Source organism: Ostrinia nubilalis, chromosome 20 (genome assembly GCF_963855985.1).
Source record: "Ostrinia nubilalis chromosome 20, ilOstNubi1.1, whole genome shotgun sequence".
Taxonomy (NCBI): domain Eukaryota; kingdom Metazoa; phylum Arthropoda; class Insecta; order Lepidoptera; family Crambidae; genus Ostrinia; species Ostrinia nubilalis.
The window spans coordinates 247,758-259,428 of NC_087107.1; positions in this window are offsets into that span (position 1 = coordinate 247,758).

Below are 11,671 nucleotides of genomic sequence, written 5' to 3' on the forward strand. Positions count from 1 at the left end.
CGTATAAAAGCACCTATAAGTTTTGGACCAAATAAAAATAGTTCTTTCTTTCTTTAAAGGTTCAGCCAAACCAACGCAATCACACGCGATTAGCCGGCGTGCAGGCGGCGGCAGTGATGGCGATCAGACAAAATGCATCGATGGCCATCGCTGCACGCCGGCTGATCGAGCGTGAAGTGAACCTTATAGGATTCGGAAGTGATGTCACCAACGAGTTCAATGTGGGTAACTTTTGTAGTCATGCAGACAATAAATATCACTATATTATAGGCTTCTATAGTTTTGTTCCCTTGGACATCAAAATTTGAAAGGGTCCTTCAAAATCGTCTCCCTTGTTCATGAATTGTCTAGATTGAGTAACTTGCTGTTCTGGTAAATCTCCCATTAGGTACTTACTTTAGCAGTAGCATTCAATTTAGTTCAATTGAAATATCTGTGTACTTATTTTCTCACCAATGGTTTCGCCTTGATAATCCAAAATGTGGAGCTGAGTCAGCTTTCTTGTGAATTAACATGATGTCAGTATTAATATAAACGTTTTCGACAATCTCCACGACGCGGTTTGCAACAATAGATTTCCACCTATTCGTCTCTCCAGACAGCTAGGCGATCACAATAGAAAAATCTGTTCATAGTGTGCGAACATCTGTGAGGTTGGTATTCTTCACATTATTCCTTGTCATTTGCTTCATCCAGTTTACTCAAAGCAGCACATAGCTCAAGACGAAGTAAAAGAAAAACAGGTTTCAGAGAGCACTTGAGTTTTTTAGCAATTAATTTTGTTTCAAACCCTTCATCTAGTTCAAGACTGCTCAACCTTTTGAAGAGTCGGGCCAAACGGTGGATTCAGTCGTTAACGACGGGTCACCTACATTTCTGACAGCTAACTTCAGAGAGATCTTAACCCTTTCACGCATATGGGACACATTTGTCCCCGCATAGTTTTTACGATTTACAGTAATACTAGTTAAGTTAAGCCCTTTGTAGTTTAATATTCTTAAATTTTATTATTATCTTTTATGATTATGCGCTATAAATAATAAAAAACGCGATTCCTTGTGTAAAAAAATACTGGCACAAATTGTGAAAAAAAAAATTCGTTAGACGTCAAAATTAAAAAATATTTTAATATTACTTAGCGGCTGTTTGGCCATTATTTTTCTTCTGATTTACATTCACTAATAAGTATAATTGTCGTTTTATTACATATTTTCGATTTTCTTCGTATGCATAATGAATATTATGTAAAAATCTGTATTGGGACACGGGTGTCCCTATGTGCGTCAAAGGTAACTTGATTCTTACTAAGGATATTGTTGGCCTCGTTATAATTTGTATGTTTATATTGATGTTTTATTTATAATTCATACATTTTTTTGTAAATCATTTGTCTTCAAATCGACTTGAAGAAATTTCGTTCAGGAAATACGAAATTTAGAAGTCATGATGACTGAAAATAGTGACAATGTGGATGGTTTCCTCCCTGATGAAAGGGTGTCTACTGCTGGACAGAGGCTTCCCTGAGGATTTCCACAACAATCGTTCCTGTGCTGCTCGTATACATGAATGTACATAAGCAGCACAGGAACATGAGGCCTGCCACACTGCGTCTTCCTATCCGTGGGCGCCACTCGAGAAATTTTCTGCCCAAACGGCCATCACTTCTGCGAGCTATGTGCCCTGCCCATTGCCGCGAAAGTTTGGTAATTATGCGGGCTATGTCTGTTACTTTGAGTCTCCTGCGGACTTCCTCATCACTCTTTGGGTGACTTTGAGCCTTCTCATAAGGCCCATAGTGAAGGAACACGTCTCTGTTCCGTGTGTCATCGCCGCCAAGCCAACACACATTAGTCAAAGACTTTCAGTCAAAGGTCTTGAGACACTGCGGTATTTTGGATAAGAAGATGTCGCGAAGCCTGTCGGATGTTGTCCCCCGAAGTAAGATTTACGATTGTAGTCACGGCACGGCTAAGACATTGGAAGACCTAGAATCAATGCTCATGGCCTCAGTAGAGGCTCTCAATAAATGGGATTCAAAATAAACATGGACAAGACGAAAAAATTATGTCAAATATCCGTGTTACACGCACTCCTCTGACCGCTGGAGACTCTACACTCAAAGTTGTTCTTGAAACAAACTGTCTAGTTAGGTAGGTCTAACTTCAAGAAAGAGGTCTATGATGAGATGAGGATCAAATATAAAAATTCGTAAGATATGATGCTATCTATTTTAAATTTCTTATTCTAAATATTAAAAATAAGCTTATTGATTAAATTTAATGTGTATTTTTAGTGTGATTTGTATTTATTTTGCAATAAAAGCGTCGAAGTATTTTATTTTCAATATATGAGGCAATGTATACCTTAACGCATATAGGGACATATGTGTCCCCGACTGAAAAACACTGAAATACATAGCACTTATATTTTCTGTACTACTTTTATGTTAAATTAGACTAAAATAAATAGATATAACTAAAGAAAAAATATTTTTATGGTTTGGAATAGTTATAAGCGTGTAAGGGTTAAAGTTTGTACTGTGCTCGGCGGGATTTTTTATTTGGTGCTTTTTTTTTCAAACTGTACATGCACGGGCCACTTAAAATTCTTTTGGGGGCCACACTGTGTCCCGCGGGCCTGGAGTTGAGCAGCCTTGATCTAGTTGATCTTATGTGAACGGCTGCAGTATAATGCACTCACAGAGGCATCGCTAAATTTATTATAATTATTGTATTTTTACTCGGCCTGCATCTGGCCTTCCAGCTACCTTTATCAGGTCGTCGGACCACCTTGTCGGTGGATGTCCCAACGCTGCGTTTTACGATACCTGGCCTCCGCTTCATAACCTTGCTGGCCCATCGGCCGTCAGTTCTGCGTACTATGTGCTTCCAACCGTGCGATGTGGAAGTCATTGAGGGAGGCCTATGTTCAGCAGTGGACGTCCTGTAGCTGAAATGATGATGCTGACGTATTTTTTCTCTCTACCTATACCAATCTATATCTGTATTTTGTCAATATGAATCAAATCCTGCCGTATCTTAATCCAATCTTTTTTTAATGAGTTACTTATCTTTCTATCCTTATTATTTTTTTATCAGCCAAAGTTTTTGTTTTGAAACAAATAAATACTTTCTATTCTATTTCCATTAGAATCTTAGCCATGACTGTACTTGGAGCTAAGCTCCAGCCAAGGGGATCAAAAAGTTTGATCAGATGTATCAGATAAAATATTACGTTTCATGATTGGTTTTGCAATTTGTGGTATATTCACATTGTATTTAAATCTGTCCTCAAATTCCATTCAATACCCAATGCTTGGACTGTTCCATCAAGGTTCATGAAACTACTTTAGCACTAGCTGATCTTTTGTTGACTTCATAAACTCAACGCAGAACTAGGTAGCAAAAGGTACATATTTGACCGCAGTTGCATGTGATGTAAAGTGAGATGCAGTATAAGATGGTAGATATCTACCTGTAAGTGCCTATAAGGTCTGGATTATAGTGTTCAGAAGAGAGCAGCAGGCAGCGCCCTGTTCGCATTATAGTATTGAAGTGTAACCTGGTGGATGGTCTGGTCATATCAGATGTATTATTATCTGCTCTGTAAGTTCTCATTAAATTATAGCATTATAGCTTCATGTACATGGGCGACGGCAATTGCTTACCATCAGGTGATCCGTCTGCTCGTTTGCCTCCTATCACATAAAATAAAAATAAAATAAATAATTGACCAGTCCGCTCCTGATAAAAGGTCGTTGATATAAAAATGTTGTTTTATTATTTTATAGAAATCGGTACCCTCGGTAATTCGGTCTCCAAATAATGCACTGGTAATCCGAATCATTTTTTGTCACATAAATCTGAAGATCATCTTCATAATGTCATCTATGAAGCAAACGTTTCATCTCATTATAATATTTCTCGGGTCTTCTTGCAGCTGAGAACTGCTTGTGGGTTGGTTTACAAGCAGTTCGTTATTCAGTGAAATATAAATCGAACCTTAACACGAAGCATCAAATACAATCGTACGCGAGTTGTCTCCGTATTATTCCAGACAACCGCATGATAAGGTAAGTATTACTGTCATTCTTGTTCCTTTTTCTTTTTCAGGTAGGTACCTTGTTTTATAAAAAAAAAACTGTGTGTTCGTTAATCTTTTTCAGGTCTGGTGATTTCTGCAACTTTCTTTCTAACTGAACGGACCTCTGTGTGGTTATGTTTTTGGGTTTTTTTTAAGGGAAAGGAGGCAAACGAGCAGACGAATCACCTGATGGTAAGTGATTACCCGCCGCCCATAGACACCGCTCCTCGGTGAGTTACAGGTGCGTTGATTGTCTTTAAGGTGTTAGAGTCTCCTCTTGAAAGATTGTAGATCGTATTGGTCCGCAAATACTGTAAACGGCAGTTCATTCCTCGGTTTGGTGTCTGCAAATGGTGATTGTGGATTTTCTGTTTTAAATGGTAACTTTACAAAATATCTATCTACCGCTTCCGTAAAAAAAAATGTCCTGAAGCAGTGGTTGGGTTAATACTGGGGAGTGTAAAACTATAAAAGTGCTTTATAAAAGCCTACTTGCAAAAATAAAATGAGTTTTATACCCGTTTTCACCATTAATCCCAAATTTTTAAGTGACCCCTATAAAAACAAAATTCCTGTTATGTATCACCATAGAGGTCACTTACAAATTAGGGATTGATGGTGAAAACGGGCATTAGTCCTTTTGATAGCTCGTCTCTCCCTAAAAATGCAATTTTCGAAAATTATAATATAGTTATGCAAAAATATTGTAACTTTTTGATTTTGAATAAAGCTATAATTTTAAATACAACCATAAGTTATGTAATTTTTCACAAGGTAAAAGTACGTTATCCTTTTTACGAATTTATTTCGATACGAATAGTTCGAGGAAAAACTACGTAAACTACACTTACACGTTGAATGCACGACTAAATCTGAACGCCAATAAGTGGTTATCTGCAATAATACCAAACAGCACGTATTCCTTTACATGTCAACAATGCAATATTCATAATTACAACAACAAGGTGTTAAATATGTTTCGCGGAATAAGTACGCAACGCTCTTTTTTAAGTTTTTCTCAAAACCTATTAAGTGTATTTTAAATATAAATACATAGGCCCCTCACAGACATTTTTAGCTATCTTTTGATGTATATCACATATTTTTAATAATGGTAATAAATTTTTAGGACAGTTTTTTTACGCTCCTGAAAAGTTGGCATTTTTCACTTGCGTACTTATTCCAGGAAGGGTGCGATATTATTGCAGCGATAAATTCTTGTTTCTCAATTATTCACACACAAATAAAATACTTAATACTATTATAGATTTCTAGAATCTTTATCTCTTAGAAATTATAAAGATATAAAAGCTTTATAATAATTATTTATAATAAATTAATAAACTAACGATAAGCGCCCGTCTCGTATTATGACAGTTAGAGTCGACTTAAAAATCTTCCAAGGTGTTTGATCTCTCTTGGGGCTCTATGATATGAATACTTTCCTACAAAACTAGGAGCTTACTGCACGTACTTGACTTGTGTGATGTCTTAATCGATATTAACATAACTATGTTTTTTTGCCTGCATTGACATTAAGGTAATTACATAACTTTACGGGAAGCCATAAACCGTGCGCTTAAACCTTCACGTGCTAAATGATTTTATTTACAATCTAAGTAGGTACCAAATAAGAAATAACCAATCTTTAGAATCAATACTACGACGCTAGTACATATTTTGTCATTACAAATAAATAATGTTATGCTATTGTATAGATATTACCTACGATATATCAGCTGAACACGATAGTTTGCAAGCTTTGTGCTATTTGTTCCTCTTTAATTTAGTACCTATAACTCAGATTCATATCTAACACTACACTTTATCTAGCTAAAAACACAAAAAACCGGCCAAGTGCGAGTCGGACTCGCGCACCGAGGGTTCCGTACAAACCTGCAAGATTTACAAAGTTCGTTCATTACGACAATCGAGTCATAACTATGGTATTTTTATTGCAAAATGAAATTCATAACATTACAATGGGGAAAGATGGAGGAGCATAAATTTAAGACAAAGATCTCTTTATCGTTTAAGTAATCCTTTATTTTATAGTATTTGATATGAATTTCAACTTGATAGCTCTACGCGTTCATGAGGAAAAAAGTAATAAGTTTATATTTATTAAAAAATATATATTTTGTAATGTAACTAAAAATTTAAGGTTTTCGGAATTTTTCCTTTATGTGTGCTATAAAACGTTGCTTCATGCCAAATTTCAAGATTCTAGGTCGACTGGAAGTACCCTTTAGGTTTTGATTCCCTTGCGAGTACTTGCGAGTTTCAAAATATGCAGCTTAAATTGCTGTTTCTTTTGATTGCGTTGACATAGAAGTTTGATTTTGTTACAGCTTAAAGGTATTATAGACCTGAGTATTTGGTATGAATTTCAATTTAATACCTCTACGCGTTTATGAGGAAATGGGTAGTAAGTTTAAAATTATTAAAAAAATATATATTATGTGATGTAACTAAAAATTTATGGTTTTCGTAATTTTTCCTTTATCTATGCTATAAGACGTTGCTTCGTACCAAATTTCAAGATTCTGAGTTCACGGGAAGCACCCTGTAGGTTTTGATTCCCTTGCAAGTGTCGAAAATTTGCGGCATAAACGGCTGTATCTTTTGATTGCGTTGGCTTAGAAGTTTGATTTTTTCACAGCTTCAAGGGACAGTAGACCTGAGTAATTGATATAAATTTAAGCTTCATACCTCCACGCGTTCCTGAGAAAAAGGGTCTTGACAGACGGACGGACGGACAACAAAGTGATCCTATAATGGTTCCGTTTTTTCCTTTTGAGGTACGGAACCCTAAAAATGGATTTTTATGAAACCAAAGTTTTCAAATTCACGAAAATTCACCGGAAAATTGACTGAAAGAGAAACATAAAGTTCGTTTCCGTACCGGTTCCTGCCTATCCAACCAAAAAGTACACAAACGCAACATTTTTTTGTTGTGTTTAGTTTTGTACAAAAAGTTTTTTCCCTGTTCCGCTGCAATGTTACGGATTTGATTTCCAGTTTGAGCAAACACACGTACTGGCAACAACACAGATGTCTCTACCGGATAAAGGAAAACACAATATTGTTATCCTTTGTACTGGAATTCAGTTGTTGGCTTGTGTGGAATTGAGAAGGCTGTTTACACAGGCTTAGTATGTTAGCGGCGGCTACTTTGTTTTCTTTTGTCGATATTTTTCAGTTAAGGTCGCCTTCGGCAGTCGGTTCTAATTTGGTTGTTACATCGTTTCATCCACGAAGACGCGCCCCACCATTCTTCCGCTAATGTTTGAGTGTTATCGGTACACGCTAAATTATCCATGAGTGTACACGCACACTACAATAATGACGCTCGGATTGCTCGGATCAAACTCCCCGCACCACGCGCTTCCCTTGACCAAAAGGTAATTTTAGTTTTACGAAATGACGAAACATATCACATTCACAACTAACTGAAAAATCTTTGAAGGGTTAGACTCAATTGTCTTTTGTCCAATAACAGTGAGTATTGAATAGAGTCAAGAAGCAATAAATCTCTTACAAAAATCTCAATAACATTACTCAATAGAAGTAACAAGATCAACGCGGGTCAGTAAAAAAACACATTCCTCCAAGACAAAAGACCAATTAGATAAGATGACCCTCTTGACATCTGAACAAGTCTTTATTAGTTAATCAACAAACTACGCAACAGCCAGATTAATTGTGCACCTCATCTAATGGAGGCTGCTTGAACCTCAGGTGCAGGCTATGGTGGTCGGTTATGTAAGCTAGTTAGCATCTCATGTCGATACTTCGACTACCGTGTGTATCCATATACCATGATTTACGATACGCACTCATCTGTGTAATAATTTAATGAGGCAATGTATAGAAGCTGGAATGAGTTTTCCGATAGATCCAGTTTTTTATTATTATTACAAGCTTTATATTGACTTCACTTGTTAGTATGTGTGGGACAAATCTTGCAAATGAATTTAAGACCACTTCTCCTCAACCGATTGAGCTGAAATTTGGCATACTTATGTAAGTACGATGACAATGCAATGTTATGGTACCGTTGAGCTGCTCTGATGATGGAGTTAGGAGGTGGCCATAGGAACTCCTAAACGAAACGGCGGAACCTCATCGAGTTTGGGTTTGTTGGATTTGTCTTTTCGAGCACTTTAGTGCTAGATGATCTCCAGGGCTCTGAGATTGAGATACAACTAAAAAGTGTAAAATAAAATTTTAATAAAAAAAAAACTTTTTTAAAAACAAGCTTTATTCTAAAATGCAGTTGTACTAAAACGAAAAAAATAATTGTATGCTAGGTTTAAATTAATAATTTCGAAAGCTTGTAGCGCAAACAGAAAAAAGAGGATAAATTCCATGCGCGATACAAGCTTTCGAAATTATTAATTTAAACCTAGCATACAATTATTTTTTTCGTTTTAGTACAACTGCATTTTAGAATAAAGCTTGTTTTTATTATGTAACTATTATTGATACAGTTTGATAAAGCTCGTGAAGCACTTTCAGGATCAGTAACCAATTTTTCGATATTTTGTATAAGTTTAGAAATAATTGAGCGAAATCACTCATCGTTTCCACCCAGTATTCTATGATATAAGCAACGCATTCATATATGGAATAATTTAATGTGGAAAAACTTTTTTGCTCGTATTCTTGAAAATCCTGAACCATTTTTGAAAATTCTACACCAATAGTTCCACTACCATTTCTTTATTCTAAGGTAATGCTCGTACACTAAATCCTCAAGGGAAATTTTGTAACCAACTGAAATTTACGCGTAAAGCCGCGAGCAAAGGCAATGATCAAAATAATAAATCACCAAAAGCAATATCCAAACTTTGTAAGTGGGTGTTTGAAGGTGTTAAAAGATGAGCATTAGGGGAAATTCTTAGTACCTAAGTACTTAATAACATTATAAATGCGAAAGTAACTAGGTATCTGTCTGTCTATTATGTTTTCACGCCCAAACTAATAAATCAATTTTATTGTAATAAGTAGATGTAAATTGGACTTTTAAGAAAAAAATGTGGGGAAATTGCATTTTATATTTCTGGTTGTCTATCCATTTTGAGTGTAGCTGACTCATTTTTCAAAGTTGTAAGAAATAAATATGAATTTACCAACATATTTGTGTAAGAAAAAGTATCATTTTAGTTACTATCATAAACGTAGTAAGTACCTACTTTATTAAGCTTAAAAAGTTGCAAAAAATAAAGCGCTGTAATGTAGGCTCAAAAACATTTTTTGATGAATACATTTCGTTTTGCAATGACATCGTTACGCTCCCTTTTACATAGACGCTATATCAGCGCATCACGCGTGTTGTTATTTTGATCGCAGGATGAACTTTGAAGCCGTAAATTAATACGAAATAAAAGGATGAACCTGGTTTAGGGAAAGGTCAGGGCTCGACCTTTTGCTGCTGTCGGCGATTTACTGACAGGATCAGACATAACGCATTTATTTTTTTAAGCTCTACCCGCTTTTTATTGGATTATTAGTTAGTGGATGATATGGCTTGAAGGTGTGTTTATACAGGGTGTTTCATTGGTGGGTGAACAAACAAAAAGGATTGATTTCACTGCTCAAATGCAACAACTTTGCCCAAGAGAACGAAGTTTTTAAAAATGATGTGAAAAAGTGAATATTTTTGTTGTTATCACGATAAGCTGATGGGAAGGATATTTTAGTGCTCATTTTAACAATACATTTCCATCAAATGATTTCTGTCGAAACTCATTCAGGTTAATAGGAACCTCATTTTTCGTCGCGGTCATTTAGAAAGTTAAACATCACGTTTAAATTTCCCGTACAAAGCAATATTTACATACCAATCCTCGTGGCCCACTTGGCACCACTGCCGCCAATCCACCACTTTCTTCCTTAAATTATTATTATTAACGTTATTAACGAAATTGCTTTATTCGATTTTCTTCTCGTGTCCAATTGTTGGTTTAAAACGCACCATTACTGGTTATTTGTCCAGCGTCGCCTTTAAGGGAGTTATGAGCCTTTTACATTTTACCCAAATAACTTTTCCCAAAAGAAGAGATTAACGATTTGTTTGCAGACTCGCGCAGTGTCTTTATTCGAAACTTTAATCGAGTCTAAATCACTCGTTAAAAGGGCGGTAAGGCCGTCGCTACACGAACAAAGCTGTTGTTCGAAAACTTCGATTAGGGACGGACTTTCGAAACAAACTTTACATTTACAAAATGTCCAATTTATAACAGATAAAGAAAATGTATTTGTACATTTTGTGGAGTTGTAATGTTAAATTCAGGACAAACTCAAAAGTCAATTATTTTTTAAACTTGTTGAAAGTTTTTACATCGCTAATGATTTGTATTATGAAAACTTACAAATGTTTTTCTTCATAATTATTTAAAGATACAAAGAAATAAGTGGAAGAGTCGCAAAACTCATTAGTCCCTGATGTATGGGAGAAACAGGGGAGGATGTTTTGTGACGTCAAACGTCAGCGTGTCTTCAAATGTGCTTCAGGCTCAGACGTAAATACGCTCTGTCACGTTAAATGTCACCCCTTCCGTACCGATTTTATACCTCTGGCACTGTCTCAGTTTTACGTTAGACCTGTAGCTTCCTCTCGAATCGACAGCCTGATGCCTGAAGCCTTCCTGAAAAAGCGGAAGTTTAATTTTCCCAAACAATTATAACAGCACTTATAGGTCACCGGTAATAGACTTCTATAGATAAGATACTGATCGTAATCCAATGCAACAATGTAACCAATTGTATGTATGTGCCTTTAACCGTGTTGCCGATTGCGACCCGGGGGCGCGGCGCAGCTCATAATTATTATAATAATTATTATCGAAACCTACTCTTATCGATATCGCTCGGAGGCACCGCGTATCGATTTGGCCACACAGTATCGATTCTACTAATTCGTTAATCGGTGATATAATCCGCTTTACGTAATTTGTAGAAACTATTATAGAGAAAGGAAAGATGCAGCGCCCTTAATTGGAGTGATTGGATAAGAGAATTTTAATCGTACGTAAACCAATAACAATTAGTTGTTGTATAACAGGCTATAAAAATATTGCTTGGAAAAGAAAAATAAGTGGTCCCTTGGCTTAGTAGTTTTTATTACGCCAGCTGCGGTTGTCAGTTCCCCAGTGACAACCATAAATATTACGTAGATGCCGTAAACGCGAGCTTTTTTACCTTACATGTCTATTAATTTTTATTTATTTTAAAACTAGTCTAAATTCGTCTAAATTAATCAGGTGATCCGTCTGCTCGTTTGCCTCCTGTCACATAAAAATAAAAAATAAAAATCTGCCTTAGTTTTTAACAATCTGTGTCTTCATCATCATCATCATTATTTCAGCTTTTCAGGACGTCCACTGCTGAACATAGGCCTCCCCCAATGATTTCCACAATGGCCAGTTGGTGGCTTGGTGGCGCCTTCTCATACACCCTGTATTCTTAAGGCCTCAGCCTCGAGTTTAGCGGGCAGCGGGGCGGGAGCGGCGGCGGCGCGGGAGCGGGGCGGGCAACGCAGACCCGTTCTCGAAACAAGCGGGCAGCTCGCGCGGCGCTTTAG